General features: G+C 36.0%; 1 protein-coding gene across 2 annotated transcripts in view; it reads right to left on the minus strand.

Annotated features, from left to right (window-relative positions):
- The window catches only part of Proc-R (Proctolin receptor), a 162,596-nt gene extending 146,598 nt beyond the window's left edge, over positions 1 to 15,998 (minus strand). The window contains exon 1 of one of the 2 annotated variants that reach the window (XM_069815265.1): positions 15,812 to 15,998. The gene's annotated coding sequence lies outside the window, so the exon portion shown is untranslated. The remainder of the gene's footprint in view (positions 1 to 15,811) is intronic. The other variant, XM_069815268.1, reaches the window with a different exon arrangement.
- Between the last annotated feature and the right edge of the window lie 413 nt (positions 15,999 to 16,411).

Below are 16,411 nucleotides of genomic sequence, written 5' to 3' on the forward strand. Positions count from 1 at the left end.
CTCCTAACAACTTAATTGTTACCGGTATAAATATAAGAGATTTTTACCAGTGTAAACCAGACGCTTGATTAACAAATTCACACTATAGGAAATTGGTATTTTTTTGTCTAATACAGTAGTACCATTGATATAAACGGATAACAATGTTCAACAAATTTCTAATTTCTCTATGTCACAGAAATTTAAATAATATTACTCTTATAAGTTTGAAGCCAATAAATCCGAAAATGACATTTAATATTTTGTTGGTTGCGTATTTTAAATTACCGAATAAACACTATTTTCAACTTTTGAATATACGATCGTTATATATGTAGGGTTCAGAACCATAGTGGGCCAAGCGCCATTTAATAAAACCGTAGAAAACAAGAGTTAAAATGAAGTTATTACCATAATTCAATGGAAACATATAGCAAGTAATACAAAGTATACACATTAAAACTAAATGATAGGCCTATGTCAATCTTCATTAAGCTATGGTATTCACTTAACTTTAACCTTGCTTTCTCCGTTTTTAATAAATGGCGCTTGGCCCAGTATGGCTCTGAATCCTTCAAATAAAGTAGTGGCAACAGAGGCAGTACAAACATATTACTGAACTTACAAGGAAAATACATTTACATCCCTTCAATATAATCACCAGCGTGTTCCTGTATCCTTTGCAAAATCCGTGGTAACCGTTGAATGCCGTTAGCGAGGTTGTTTCTGTTGATCTCTCTGATGGACTGCCCTACTGCATGAAAGCACTGATACAATATCTGGAAACCTCTTGCCTCTAAGTGGTTCTTTCAACATTGAAAACAAGTCGTAGTCACAAGGACTATAGTCAGGGAAATACGGAGGATGTTTCAACACTTCCCAATCCCATCTCTGTAGCAATTCAGACAATGCTCCTGGGACATAACAACGAGCATTATCATGCAAGATGAAAAGGTGGATTATCTCTCAGGAAAAGTGGATGTTTACGCCACATAACTGGACGTAGGTTGCGTTCGAGAAAATGCTGGTATAGTACGCTGCATTGACATTTTGGTCTTGAGGTACGGCATGGCTAATGATAACACCTTCACTTTCGTATGTCACTATAAGCATGACTTTCACCCTAGAGGGTTCATATCGCACTTTTTTGGACGTGGTGATCCTTTGTGGTGCCATTCATTAGACTGACGCTTTAGTTCAGGCTCGTATGCCCGTGCCCACGTCTCGCCAATGGCATCAATACATTGCAAGAATACGTTCCCTTCTTTGTGGTATCTCTGTAGGTGGAGTTGAGCTATTCCGTATCTGTGCCACTTCTGTCAGGTTGTCAGGAACCCAGCGTGCTGCAGTTTTTCTCATGTGGAGGTTTTTCTTCAGGATGTACCAAACAGTTTGATGAATGAGTCCAACTTCGACGAATAATTCTCGGACATGCAAATCTGGCTTTCAGGTAAAGCTTCCTGTGAAGCAGACTTGAATAATGTCAAGGGAAAAATTGTTCCGGGGCCGGGTATCAATCCCGGAACCCTTCGCTTAGCGCACGAATGCTGTACCGACTGAGCTACCCAGGAACTACACCCACCGCCGTCCCAACTTTTCCCTTTATATCCACACAACTCAAGTGGACTGACAGTAGTTAATGAGTTAAGGAACAATATCACGTGCGTTATTCGTGAAATTGAGCCTGGTCTATGTTTGTCTGTTATTGAAAATTGGAAGACCCGTATACGCGCAACCCAACGAAGCAGCGGCGGCCATTTAACTGACGTTTTCTTCCATACGTAATGACATTAAGTGTGCTTCAAAATAATAGTAATTAAATAAATATACCTCTTTCGTGTATACAATTTGTTTCATAGTAATAGTAGCCCCTAATTAAATAAATATACCTCTTTCGTGTATACAATTTGTTTCATTTTAAAAGTGTGACATTCTTATTGGAAGACTCTATATAATGAATTAACAACTCTTAAATACCCATTACTATATAATTTATGTTTTCCTGTCCATAATATTCCTCGACTTTCATGCTCTACCGTTTGCCGATTGCAGGGGACTTGCTGTGCATGTTATATATAAGTAGGTGAACATTGGCTTTCTCCTATATCGACGGAGCAGTGTACCTACTATACCACACGCATTGTCCAGTTATTCCCAATCCTGGACGTTACAAAGATGTCGGCTGACGCCTGAGGAAACAGTCAAGAGATCATCCCTATAAGATAAGTAGTACTCCCTCTGTTCCAGAATATGGTATACATTTGTTAAAAGTCTCAGTAATATAATGTAACTTTAATATATCTTCTAGATACTTGTTTCATAAGTTAACATAAGGAAAATGAATAAATAAAGTATATTTCATTCTGTGTGATGTCAAATTAGCAAAAGAAAAAAACAAACATTGTTTTGAGAGAGACAAATTAACATAACTGCAATAAATTACAACCCGTTTTTATACGACTGTTATGCCTTAGATGATCTATTCAAAATTGATTGGGCTGGTGTTCCATTTTATGCAACAGGAACATCATAGCAGGTATCCTTTGATTTCTGTTCATAATGAACTACAGTGAAACCTCTCATTTGCGGACATCGAAACTGTAACCTCTCATTTGCGGACATCGAAGGGACGTAATAATCTGTCCGTATCTGGGAGGTGTCCTTTATTGGGAGGGAGGCTTCCCAATCTAACAGTAAATTTATAATATGCATTAAGTATCCCTTCACGCTGCAAATGAAATGTATTAGCTACTGTAGTTTAATTCTAAATACAGTATACTATAGTAAATTCTTTGCAACTTTGAACTACAGTAGATAAGACCGAAAAATGAAAATACAGTACTGTGCCATGCAATTTTATTCTAGGTCTACAGTTATGAAGTATTGTAATTTACAGTTTTCAACTTAACCTTTACGTGCAAGTGTCATGTCTCTCGAAACAGAACAACTGATTGAAGTGAAGAGAATAATCCTACTAACCCTATCATGTGTCGAACACAATTTCACGATCGCGGAAACCTTGGACCCATCAGACAGGTTAAATTTTATTACTTTGTTTATCCACCCGCTTCCAGCAACAAGGGGTAGCCAGCTGGGCTAGTGGTAGCCTACGAGACTCTTGTCTTCTTTCATGTTAAGGAATTTCTGTACAGTTTTCAAAATTAAATTGTCTATTTTTGTAAAACATTAGGTCTTGAAATCCAAGTTCTGTCCGCAGTCAGGAGGTAAAGCAAGCTTTAGGACTGTGAAATAGCTGTCCGTGTCCGTGTCTGAGAGTGTCCGTAAACGAAAGTTAAATTTATCATTATTTCTATATTATTTCAGTTGGGACATAAAAATCTGTCCGTATATGAGGAGTGTCTGTATCTTGGGGATGTCCGTAAGGAGAGGTTTCACTGTACTTACATATTAAGGCTGGTTCACAATAAACCGGAAACGAGAATCGGAACGAAAACGAAAACGGTAAATTGTTAAAATGTGTACATTTAAATGTGAGCATTCACAATTAACGAAAAGCTTGCCGGAGCCCGAGATCGGGAACGGAGAGTTGGCCAAGTTTCAACTTTGGCGTTCACGTTTCCGATCACAGCCCATTAGATTCATTCTATTGCCATCTAGAAGCTATTTTTTCTTCGTATATTTTGTAGCAAAAAGACCGTGACATAACCTATGCATTATTTTGTTCTGTGCCGTGCATCATGGAGCAAGTTTTATTTGATGAGATTCTAATATTGATAAGCGGTACGCCTCGTATAAAGATGAGAAAATGATGGAGAATACGTGGCTTTCAATAGCTGCATCTTTGAACACCGATTGTAAGTGAATCATATTTTATTACTGTATTGGTTGTATTACACACTACATATTCATGCTTCAATTCAATAACTACTGTTGTGTTCATTTTTGTTCTATTACAAATGTTTCTTCTCTAATTATTTTACTTTATGGTAGACTTAAAATAGGTTGTGATAATAAAGATGCATGGGCATATTTATAGTATCGTACCTAATGAAATGTTTCAGTTGAAATTTCGAAGTTTGTTAACCTGTGTTTATGTTGGCTGCCTTGTACTCATGAGAGAACGCCATTGGTCAATTATACACAAATAACATCAGATGCGTAATATCGACTTTACATATGGTTATTGCCATGCATATCGATATGCATAGTCGTCTACGTTCTCGGTTTATTGTGAATCAAAAATTTTCATATTCACGTCCTCTGCTTCTCGTTTTCATTCTGGTTCTCGTTCCCGGTTTATTGTGAACCAGCCTTTATGGTTTTATGTAATACACAAGAATACTAGAAACATTCCCAACTGCACTGTCTGATAGTTGCTTTACTACTGAACAGAATACCACACAGCGAAACATTTCGTGCGCGCATTCTCAATAATGAAACTTCTTTTGTTTGTTACTATACGATATTTTGGAATGGAGAGAGTACTTATTTGTAGACACTTCTTATTTAACAACAATTCGAAATGTCATAGTTCACTCTGAACATGATATTTTCGTAATAGAACTACGCGAAATGTGTGGAGGTACCGAAATAGAGAAAACCCGTCCTATATCCGCTATATTTACTACAAATTTGACAGTATTTATCGATGATCGAATTTCAATGAACTAAATACACGTCAACTGCTCCCGTGAAGTTATGTATCTACAATGTACTGTTTTAATTTTTAAACAGATGTCTGAACCTGCTGCTGCAGAAACAAGTCACGAAAGCATGTAGTATTACATTTTGCGGCACATGTAACAACAACTCAAACACCGAAGCGTCACACGAACTGCCGGATGTATACGAAATCATTTTAAAGTCAAGTGACAGATATGCTTGCTGGTTTATACTTTAAAGAAAACGAAATTTCACTCTTGACAGCTCGTGAGTCATCGTTCAAGAGTTACGATTAATAACCGTCAGTCATGAATCTTCATAGGTAATTGAATGTATTCATAATTTATATTTGTTTTTATCTGCGGTTTCTTACATTCTTTACGTTGTTTATTTATTATTTATTATTATTTATTATTTATTTATTTATTCTGGTGTAGTTAAGGCCATCAGGCCTTCTCTTCCACAACACCAGGAATACAAATACAATAACAGAAATAAAAAGGAAAAAAAAAAACACTATAAACGAAGTAAAGTCACACAAAAATATACACAGGTTGCAGTCACACAAACTTTAAATGAGTGATTAAGTATAATTAATTGTATCCTAATTAACTAACATAAACAAGAAACTTGCGATTTTAATCTGGAGTAAAAAAAAAAAAACACAAATCGACACTTCTAGCAATATCTAAAAAGCATTAAACAAGAAAAAATTTTCCAATTTAATTTTGAATTGTGATAAAGTCCGGCAGTCCCTGACATCATTAGGTAGCGAATTCCAGAGACGAGGTATTTCTACAGTGTACGAGGATGAGTATAGAGACGTTCTATGATGAGGGATAGAAAGAAGTGCTTGATGTCGGTTTCGAAGAGTTGTAAGAAATTGAAAGCGCGATAAGAGATAATTCGGAGTAGAAGTATGCATGATTCTAAATAGAAGAGACAGTGAATGTATTGTTCTTCGTTCCTTCAGACGCACCCATGAAAGTAACTGGAGGGAAGGTGTTATATGGTCAAATTTACGAGTATTGCAGATGAATCGTATGCACACATTATGAACACGTTGTAGTCTCTCAGCTAAGAGTGAACTTACATTAGTTAGTAAGGTAAAGGTAAAGGTAAAGGTATCCCCGTAACATGCCATGAAGGCACTTGGGGGGCATGGAGGTAGAGCCCCATGCTTTCCATGACCTCGGCACTAGAATGAGGTGGTGTGGTCGGCACCACGCTCTGACCGCCTTTTACCCCCAGGAAAGACCCGGTACTCAATTTTATAGAAGGCTGAGTCGCAGTTTAACCCTCATCCTACCAAGAGGGGTAATGCGATTACCCCATTGACGATTTTCCTGTAGTAATGTCACGAGCGAAGCGAGTGGATTTATCTGGGAAATCTCAGACCTCGAGTGACATTTATTAGGACTATTTCGTGAATAAAATAAAAATAATATAGCCCTAAAATTCGCTCACAAATTGTTAATAATTGTATATTTACGAATACTTAATGTATTCGGACATTGTGAAGTTGAAATAGATGAATATCGATTACTTACTTACAAATGGCGTTTAAGGAACCCGAAGGTTCATTGCCGCCCTCACATAAGCCCGCCATCGGTCCCTATCCTGTGCAAGATTAATCCAGTCTCTATCATCATATCCCACCTCCCTCAAATTCATTTTAATATAATCTTCCCATCTACGTCTCGGCCTCCCTAAAGGTCTTTTTCCCTCCGGTCTCCCAACTAACACTCTATATGCATTTCTGGATTCGCCCATATGTGCTACATGCCCTGCCCATCTCAAACGTCTGGATTTAATGTTCCTAATTATGTCAGGTGAAGAATACAATGCGTGCAGTTCTGCGTTGTGTAACTTTCTCCATTCTCCTGTAACTTCATCCCGCTTAGCCCCAAATATTTTCCTAAGCACCTTATTCTCAAACACCCTTAACCTATGTTCCTCTCTCAGTGTGAGAGTCCAAGTTTCACAACCTTACAGAACAACTGGTAATATAACTGTTTTATAAATTCTAACTTTCAGATTTTTTTACAGCAGACTAGATGATAAAAACTTCTCAACCGAATAATAACACGCATTTCCCATATTTATTCTGCGTTTAATTTCCTCCTAAGTGTCATTTATATTTGTTACTGTTGCTCCAAGATATTTGAATTTTTCCACCCATTCGAAGGATAAATCTCCAATTTTTATATTTCCATTTCGTACAATATTCTGGTCACGAGACATAATCATATACTTTGTCGAATTCCGAGGCTTATTGTAAGGATTCGTAACAAGCTGTTTTTTACGGTGATGGGTTGTTAGCCCTTCGCCCAACCCCCAAGCTCGAGGACCACCCCTTATCGGCTGTCCACGACTGCTTATTCAATATATTCGCAGCTATCCTCCATATCTGGAGGCCGTCTCCTCTATCCGCAACCTGAGGACGCGCCATGCCGTGGTGATAGGGACCCACAAGAATATCTATTACTGCAATAAAGAAATTGGATGTTATTCAGTAATGCCAATTACGAAAAGCGAAATACAGGTTTAACAATGTTAATTACATGTACTGCACTTTTCTCTTATTATTATAACAGAAATACGATTTCATTATCTGCTGAAATTCTAATTTAATTTAAACATTTTATAATATAATTGCAAATAACTTGATTAATACTTTAATTAAATGAAGAATTGTTGAAAACGCAGTTATCAAATCTGAATGGAGTGTAATTTTTTCAGATATCCTACAATGGACATGGAATTAGAAGATGAAGATTCGGAAGTAGAACTTCATATTTTATTTAGTACTTCATCATTACATTACACACTACACCGAGAACTAAGAGCTTTGTAATATTGTGTGAGTAATTTCCTAGTACCCGATACTCGTTACATAGGTTTTTTTTATGTTTAACATATTTAGTATAACTTGTTGATTGTGAGCCATCCCAAAGCCCGACCTCCACCCCTAATGAGCGCCAGTCATATACCCGTCAGTCAAGGCCTTCTGACAAATAAAAGCAATTGACAATAGATATCTCAGTCGTGACAACCTCATAAAATATCCTATCAATTGAATAATCGATCTTGCTACGTACAACATAATTATATTATATTATTATATTATTACCCATTTCAGCGAGTACTGACGACCACTGCAAAATACGACAATTTGGTCCAGGGAGCATTCTCTTTTGGCACAAGGATGATTTATGTAACATGTTTATAAATTATTAGTCTTTTAAATACCGGTACATTCTTTAATAAATCACTGAAAAAGAAATGTGAATATAGGAAATGGAGTGAGTACGAAATTATTATTTTTTGGCGCATCATTTTTACGTAAATAACGACAAATAAAAAGGGATTATTAGCAAGTACGTACACTGCTCCGCCCCCTTAAACCCCACTTGGGGACTTGGCCCCCAAATCTTCTTGCAATTAATTTATAGTAATTAACCGGTCCATCACATTTGAGTTGAAGGTACGAGTTACATTTTATAATGTGTTATTTCTTGTTTTAGGGGGCTCCGCCCCCTAAAAACTCCTGTTGGGGACTTAGACCCCAAACCCTCATGCAATTAATTTATAGTGGCCTAATTAATCGGCCCATCACATTTGGGCTTAAGGTACGAGTTATATTTCATAATGTGTTCTTTCTTGTTTTAGGGGGCTCCGGCCCCTAAAAACCCCTGTTGGGGACTTAGTCCCCAAATCTTCATACAATTAATTTATAGTAGCCTAATTAATCGGTCCATCACCTTTGGGTTGAAGGTACGAGTTATATTTTATGTGTTCTTTCTTGCTTTAGGGGGCTCCGCCTCCTAAAAACGCCTATTAGGGAATTAGCCACCTTACACCCAACTTGGCGTATACTTACCTGTATCTGTGTAACCGATCCGTCATCACAAAATAGTAATATACGTTACAAGAGCTGTATGTTGACGTTTTCACGGTCGAGGAAAAGATTGAAAAAGCGAAACGTAGTTGAGCTTTTTTAATTTCCGAGAACATGAAAACAAACATACCGCTCGTGTATCGTAAATTATTTTGTGCGAAGATCGTTTATTACATACCTGAAAGACGAATTTCTAATTAGTTGCAATGAAATCTCCATGTTGATTTCTGTTTAATGACGCCAACTTCGGAACACCAAAATATCTTTCTTCAACATTGTTGCTGTAAAATGTTTTCTGTGTTTATTATACTCCAGCAGGCCGTGATATACATCTGTCTTTTTTTCCCCCAGTCTATAAATGCGAACTTAAAACAAACGCTAAGGTTATGTAATGATTTATTTTTCATTTTAATATTTTAACAATATTATTTATATAACATATTGCAGTAATAACATCGGCATCTGGAATCTTGTTGATTTTTTCACGGCTTCCTTAATGTTACTTGTATCAGGAATGCAATAAGTTTCGTGGAGTAGTAGACTTTACTTAATTTTTGCAAATATTTAAAAACAACAATTAACATTGCAATTGAGGTGAAATTGCAGTGGTAAGTTTCCAATTTATAATTATTACTATGTTAAACGTCTCTAAAAATAATATGTTACAAGCCTAAAGCAGTAAAATTAATGTCGCGCTTTTCGGTAAGAAGAGGGAAATTGTTACGTGTGTTACGTTGGGAATACTGAATGTGGTATTTCACACTTACCGCGTATTGGTTCTGTGCGGAAAACAAGCAAATACGCACGATCTCGCACAAATAGTATTATCACATCATACGTTACCATAACAATCACATTATTTAGGCCAAAATTGACATAAGTAACGAGTACCGGGTACTAGGAAAATACCATTGAGTGTAAACAGCTATATAGCAATGCTTATGTATTCACACTACAGCGAGACTTATGTTGCTACACAATGAAGCCGTCTCTGTATAGATAATAAAAGACGTATTTTATTACGCCATACAGAAGGCAGTTTGATCAAAGACCTTGTATATGATATACAAGGTCTTTAGGTTTGATGTGCGCTGATGTTACACAAATTTGAACATCTGACTTTCTATTAACTGTTTAATTTCATTCACGTAATACAAATTTATAGGCTACAATTAGGTTAGTTACCTGTGGGCGCGGGACCATGTGTCAGCTGTGCCTTATTTCGACCGTTAGTCCGTGCTACAGGAAAGCATTTTCAATACATCGACAAACGTATTCTCACTGTAGTGTGTAACGGGACTAAAGCTGCATATACAAAATTCAATTTTCCATGCGCATGTGCATGCAGTCTGGGAAGAATATTGAAATGATTAGGTTTAAAACGTACGTTCAATTAAGATGCATGAAGATTTTGTGTCTACATGGTGCGCCGTTTTGAACATCGTCTTCACGGTGTAAATAAATTAATATTAGCAATCAATCTTGCATTCATTACTTAAATGCGTAAAGTTGAAAGAACAGTTTAACCGTGTATATGCATCTTAATGGATTTATGCTCGTCAATTTACGGGGAAACGGTTGGCGACACCGATCAAACAAAAGAACGACCATGCGATAAATTGATAGCGATAAATCTAGCTGCAAAAATTATCGCGATGTTTGACTGTGATTGGTTGGAATTCAAAATTTCATTGCACTTCATTAGTCGAAAATGAAATCACGTCATATAAACGAAATAGTCAATATTATTTGTATTTTTCTCCATATTTCTTTTTGAAATGCCATGTATTTGTCTACTAACAATTTGAATTAACGATAACATAAATAATTACTCTAATTTAAGATGTAATTCACATTTATATGAAACTCGTTTACAATTATTTACATGATATAAAATTTTATATCATGTAAATAACTGTAAGCGAGTTTTTACTCACACAAAATACAAATTAACAACTTATACAATAATTCGCATGATTAATCACAAAAACATATTGAAGAGAAACTTGTAAAATAAGTAGGCCTAAGTGAAAGGTCGTTACATATATGTCAAATGTTTTACTTTTGCTTTTTAACTTTTAACCTGTTTAGAATTTACTTTTATTAATATTGATTATTATCCATTATGCTTATTACACCAAACTTAAAATTGAGATTAACTTATTTGAAAATGTATGTAGCTGATGATGTCGCATTAGCGACGAAAACGTTAATACTGGTCAGAAAATGTGTAATATAAAGGATTTATTCCTTAAATATTGTATGATAAGTCATTAACTGAAAATAATAAAAACATTTAATTGAATTACCAAGACTTATCTGAAATATCTTTCAAAATGAATTGTAAAACAATGTAATCTAACTTAACCTGTCACAGATTCCAGCACGGAGAACTTATAAAAATCAAGTTGGAAGTTTCAGTGTCGCGTGCTATAAAAAAACCCTTAAACACATAATTTCAGTCATCCAAGGCTACTGTACTTAATGACGTCACCGTCTCAGCAGAAAGTGTAACCAGATTTCTGGAATGTCATACGCATAAAGATTTCACGTTAAAATAAAGTCTATTTCGAGTAACCCGCAATATTTTGCTTTTTATTTCAAATAAAAACTATTCAGTGTTTGCTTAAATAAAATGATTATATTCCGTGTAGTCCTACAAACAGCGGTGACCAAAGCGGGTGTCGTGATTAAATCGTGTAATCACAGACATTCAAACGGGTACGAGGAGTTTCCTGTGCAATGCTGTATGTTTCATTCACGTACTGAAGGCAAGCAGTGGCTGTATCATGTCGCTCTACAAACTCTGTCTCTACAAGCAGTAAGAGGTAGTTTCGTAAGGAATGAGAAAGAAAACTTTTTTGTTGTTCTGTCGGAGAAAATGTAATATGTTTACTTTGCTCAACGGTTCAATTAGGAGTATATAGAAACATTAATTGCCACGCTGAATAATATATTATTATTATTATTATTATTATTATTATTATTATTATTATTATTATTATTATTATTGACCGCTAAGTATGTGTTTCTATAATTCTTCTGTATGTGCATGAATTTTGATATTTTTAGATCTTCTCCCTAGCAGGATAAAATTATTAGGTTTTATCTCAATTTTAATTTTCTTAATCTTTAGATGAGGGTAACTATTTATTAGTTACTCATTTAATAATAATATTGTAGAAAAACTGATTCAATATTATGTGCCAATGAACTGTTAAACGCCAGGAAACATAAGTCTTAAATCATAGCCAGGAAGAGAAAGACGACATAAATAAATGTAAGGAAGTCAGATACCTAATGGGGGTTGAAATATCTCGTGCTCTAAAGCCTTTTAATAGAACAGAATTTCTCAAAAGAGTCATGATTAAAATAGCTTAAAAACTTGTTCATAAGAAGTTCTTAATTTTGAGAAAACTACGAATTTCTCGATCAAGTATCGAAAGAAGAATTAAAAAAAAATGTAATTATATTCAAGAGGAAGTTAAAAAAAGAAGAAAGAAAAATCGTATATTATTCATTGACTCTTGATGACAGCAGTGACATTACTGATACAGCAAAGTTTGAGATTTTTATCCGCAGGATTGATCAAGATGTTAGTACAGGAACCACCACTGGTTGTAGTTTTCACGCCAAGTACCTTTCCTCCGTCTCCTTACTTCATAGGCTGTTTGTCGCATGTAATCACTGCAGTTCGAGTTTTGGTCACCGCTACTGTACATCATTCCGAACAAATTACTAGCAGATACACTGCAACCTCAATTGTAGGCAGGGAAAATGTCTTGTTTATCCTTTCCTTATAAGACATTAGGGGGTCGGGAGCGAGTAAACGAAGCTAAGGTATTCGTGTACAGTTGTAGTCGGGTGTTTCGTATTGTGCGCAACCGAGTTTAAAAGAAAAAATAAAAAATAAGTTCGTACTCGATGAAAACTAAGTTCGTTGTGATAGAGAGACTAAAGAAAGGTGAAAGTGTGACTACAGAACTGTCCATACCGTGCTTATTAGATTATACAAGCTGCTGGGACTCGGAGCGTCATTACAATTTCTGCCGCTAGGTTCGCCTCGCAGTTCTATTAAATGATGAATAGTACAATTACTAAGCATTGCGTATCGCGAAAATTCTTTGATTAATTTTGCATTACTGATCGAGTACGAAGATTATAAACATGCCAAGCATATTACAGTCTTATTTGAGATTTATTGATGACTTGTTGAATAACAGTATGTAATTTTCAGTGTGATTTAATGGAATTTACAATGTTGTTTCGTGAAAGTCTGGATTTGTTCAATCAAAAATTTTGCTTTCAAACTACATTCTTCATCTAGTCCATTTACTCTGGGAAGTTGTTTTCAGTTCCACGTTTTTCCTTCAGATTTCGTTCTCTCTAATTCGTTTTAATTGCTGAAAGTGAACTACCGGTGTCTTATACTTTCAGACATTATTATTATTATTATTATTATTATTATTATTATTATTATTATTATTATTATTATTATTAAACTAGTATAGTTCTTAGTTTGTCTTGCCTTAAGACAATCAGTAGCGTTATTCAGTACTTTCGAGGAAAAGAGTATGAATAAAAATCATTTTTAATGGAGAAATATTTTACGACAATGGTTAATTATTACTGCTGAATATTGACACAAATACGATTTGCACTTGTGGTGTAATGAGCAGTAACATGAGCAGCTGCCAGGAAGTCAAAAGGAGGATAGCAATGACCAAGGAAGCTTTTAATAGAAAAAGGAGCATCTTGTGCGGACCTCTGGAAAAAGAACTAAGGAAGAGACTAGTAAAGTGCTTTTATGGAGTGTGGCATTGTATGCTGAAGAAACATGAACATTGCGACGAAGTGAAGAGGAGCGAATAGACGCATTTTAAATGTGGATATGGAGAAGAATGGAACGTGTGAAGTGGACAGAAAGAATAAGAAATGAAGCTGTGTTGGAAAGAGTGGGTAGAGAAAGAATGATATTGAAACTGATCAGAAAGAGGAAAAGGAAATGGTTGTGTCACTGGCTGAGAAGAAACTGGAAGGAATGGTGAACGGGAGAAGAGTTCGGAGTAGAAGAAGATATCAGATGATAGACGACGTTAAGATATATGGATCATATGAGGGAAAAAAAAAGGAAGGCAGAAAATAGGAAAGATTGGAGAATATTGGGTTTACAGTGAAAGATCTGCCCTTAGGTAGAACACTAAATGAAATTCAAGCGCTATTCGTCAACTTGTATAATCTCTTAAGCAACTGTCCATATCAGAGAGTACATTAGCGAAGTGGAAGAGGAGTATTACTGGCAACAGTGATTTGGTACTATTTCCAGTTCAATTCTTGAAAATAGAAAAACAGTAAAGAGACAAACTATAAATAATGGACAGATTATGCTCTTTCTTTGCTCTCTCAAAAGAATCAGTATATACTGTGATATATAAAGGAAGTATATTTTATGCGGGAGCACAAGAAATGATTAACTTTATTTTATTTACGAGTATTTTTAATCCTCTAGGGTGCACAGTTCTTCTATGAAAAAGATACCACGAAAGTTTAAAAATTTTTCTTGCTTTAATAATCGTCCATTTATTTATCAGATGTTTAAATTCAACCGCGCCATCGCCGTGGTTCAGTCGGTTAAGGCGCTTCCCTGCCTGTCTGAAGTTGCGCTCGGGCGCGGGTTCGATTCCCGCTTGGGCTGATTACCTGATTGGGTTTTTTCCGAGGTTTTCCCCAACCGTAAGGTGAATGCCAGGAAATCTATGGCGAATCCTCGGTCTCATCTCGCTATCACCAATCTCATCAACGCTAAATAACCACGTAGTTGATACAGCGTCGTTAAATAACAAACTAAAAAAAATTTAACCGCAATAAATTAATTTCTTTTAAAATATACCTATTTGTTACATTCTTGCGATTTAATTTACGAAATTGCCTCGATTCTCTGTTGGTAAAATTGCGATATATAATGAGAACCTGAAATAGTGAACATCGTTCTTGCGGCCCCTGTAAGGTGGACTGAACTCTGAATCGATGTGTTCCATCCTGGGATCGAACTGCCTACAATTGAGGCTCCACTGTACTGCATATGAACAAAATCCGTCCAACAGGAAAAACCGCTATTCGTAGACAGATTGGCAGAAATCATACCCAAAATATTTTTTGTTTCGAGATTACGGATGGTGGAAATGGGTATTTCCGCGAAAATGCACAAACGTATTTTTTAAAGAATCACTATTTTTTGTTTGTACCTCTTATAATGAGAAAGTTAAACATTAAAATTATTCTCAACATTGCTGTTTTACGCTTTACTATCCCCTTAATAAGGTCAAAAGGGGCAATGTGTCTCAATACTTCAAATTCACTCACAACTCGAATTAAAAAAAACTTTCTCTAACACAAGGACTATTACACTGTTCACAAACGCTTGGTAAAGCATTTCGTTTGGCTAAGACAGAAAAAATCTTTATTCACGTATGCATAACATTTATATCGTAGTTCACACCTGTGGAGTAACGGTCAGCGCGTCTGGCCGCGAAACCAGATAGCCAGGGTTCGAATCCCGGTCGGGGCAAGTACCTGGTTGAGGTTTTTTCCGGGGTTTTTCCTCAACCCAATACGAGCAAATATTGGGTAACTTTCGGTGCTGGACTCCGGACTCATTTCACCGGCATTATCACCTTCATTTCATTCAAACGCTAAATAACCTGAGATTTGATACAGCGTCGTAAAATAACTCAATAAAATAAAATAAAAATCATATCGTACACTGAAATTTCTCGGAACCTCAAAGAAAAAAAATTGTATTTGCAACAAATATTTCATTTCTTACTTTCTGTCTCTCTCTATAACGTAACAAAACGATTTTATAGCTGTCAGAATGATATGATGTATTGAAAATATTATGTGGACTGTAAACACATGTTTTAAACACAGCAACACGTGATTCAGTCCATCACGTATCCCTAACGTGTTCCAGCTAGATCTCTGCCACATGACGAAAAATATTACACCTTCAGCCAGAGCAGCGACAAAACGAAATATCAGAAAACATATTAGAACGAGAGAGAAGGAAAGGTCGAGTTCTAAAATAGATTAACCCTGAAACTGGGTTAGGTAAGGATATATTTAACTCTACCACACTTTCTTTAATACCTAAAAAAAAAAAAAGGCAGCAAATATGTTAAACTTGTTATATGAAGCTATAAAACTATTCTGAGATCTTCATTATATGATATAATTATTGTAAAGTTTAAATGTTGACCGACAGTCGTTTTATGTATAAAGACTTTCATTGTTAATCACTTCACTTACCTAAAACAATGGGCATGGGGGATCCACAGCGAGGTCTCTATGAACACCACTTTATATTACATCACAATCACATAACTGCTTCGTCCCTTTAAACCTTGGAGTTCAACCACAGATTGGAGGTATCTCAGTTGAGGATGGGGAACCTCTCTCGACCAACCGTCGACACCCACTGAGTGCAGTAGCTCTGGCTAGCGTTCAACTCGCCAGAAAAAGTATAGCCCCCAGTAGTAATGGTGTGCACACCGCCTATTTGTCACGCTCAATAGCCTCGGGACCAACCAAGTTTCGCTGTATCTTCAGCGGTGCAATTGCAATGAGAGGAGGTGAAGGACTGCAGTTAAACGGGATAGAATGGACAGTCAGTTTTAAAATCCGAACCGTCCCCGGTAGCCTAATGGACAGTAGTTAACACTCAGCCGTTGGATCCGAGGATCTCCGGTTCAAATCCGAACGAGGAAGATTTGATTTATAGACAGTAATATTCTTAGCATGACTTCCTGCGATAGGGAAGTAAAACTGTGGGCCCCTGTAGTAGATTTATAATAATAATAATAATAATAATAATAATAATAATAATAATAATAATAATAATAATAATAA

The sequence above is a fragment of the Periplaneta americana genome, chromosome 16 (genome assembly GCF_040183065.1).
Source record: "Periplaneta americana isolate PAMFEO1 chromosome 16, P.americana_PAMFEO1_priV1, whole genome shotgun sequence".
Classification (NCBI taxonomy): Eukaryota; Metazoa; Arthropoda; class Insecta; order Blattodea; family Blattidae; genus Periplaneta; species Periplaneta americana.